This window comes from Poecilia reticulata, unplaced genomic scaffold (assembly GCF_000633615.1).
Source record: "Poecilia reticulata strain Guanapo unplaced genomic scaffold, Guppy_female_1.0+MT scaffold_253, whole genome shotgun sequence".
NCBI lineage: Eukaryota > Metazoa > Chordata > Actinopteri > Cyprinodontiformes > Poeciliidae > Poecilia > Poecilia reticulata.
In genome coordinates this window covers 107,407-108,503 of record NW_007615037.1, presented here as the reverse complement: position 1 = coordinate 108,503, position 1,097 = coordinate 107,407, and positions in this window count along the sequence as shown.

The window sequence follows — 1,097 nt, the reverse complement described above, 5'->3', positions numbered from 1 at the left end:
TAAAACAAAGAAGAGGAAAGGACACAATATGGCAACATTCAGACAAAACAAAGACATGAGTGAAGGCGGTGAGGTCAAAGGGCCATGAAACCTCGTTACTGAGCCTAACCCAAAGTCCGATACAGGTGTTGTTATCTAGGAATGATGTCCTTGGGACCCTCAGCTCCATGGAAACAGGAGGGGTGAGGAGGGAAGAGCGTTGTGTTTACATATCTTCCAGGAGATTAGAGACATGCAGCCCTTCCAAGGCCATACAGGGGAAGCCAATTCAGAGACAGAACGTCTGAGGTCAGGAAGATTATAAATTTCAATCTTCCCTAAAGTCTCTCTGATGCATCTCAGTTCCCAATCATCCAAATTAGTTTGGTTGTGCCACTGAGCCGAAACCAGCAGCTTCTCCAAGATGGATTCCATCTGGTTAGTGAGTTGTAGAGTCCTGGTCTCTGACCACCAACACTCTGAGTGGTCGCTACTTCGGCCACAAATTTCTCTCGATCAACTGGTTCCAGTCTGAGTAATAAACTGAGTAATAGAAGCAGCAGGTGTCAAACCTGGTTAATTCAGTCTGGATCAGTGGTTCTTAACCTGGTTCATCGAACCCCAGGGGTTCGGTGGAGCCTCTGCCGGAGGTAAATGTGAGATACACTGAATTTATCAGTTTATTTATTTATTTATTTATTTTACTGTTCATGTTTATTATAGTTCACAGGTGCTCCACCCAATTTGTTTTATTATAATAAGTTAATTCCTTCAGAACTTTATCTTGTCTGTCTTGTGCCGTGATCGTCTGTACTAATATTTCCTATACGTCATTGAATGTGTCTGTTTTACGTGTGTTCCTGGAACGTGCCGTTTTGTGAGCCAGTGTTCTGTTTTTCATCTGCTGGAGCCGTTAGGCACCAGGTGTGACAGACTGAGTTTTCTTGTGTTAAGGTAAATAAAACCCTTTTAATTCACAAAGACAACTCCGGACGTCATCTTTGCCTGATCCCAGCAACATAAAGACACATGAACTTGTGTAAAGTCGTGATGACGCCCCGCTTTGCCGTCACTTACTGCACAGGATCAGTTACATTGCTGAGCCAATCAGAGGATCA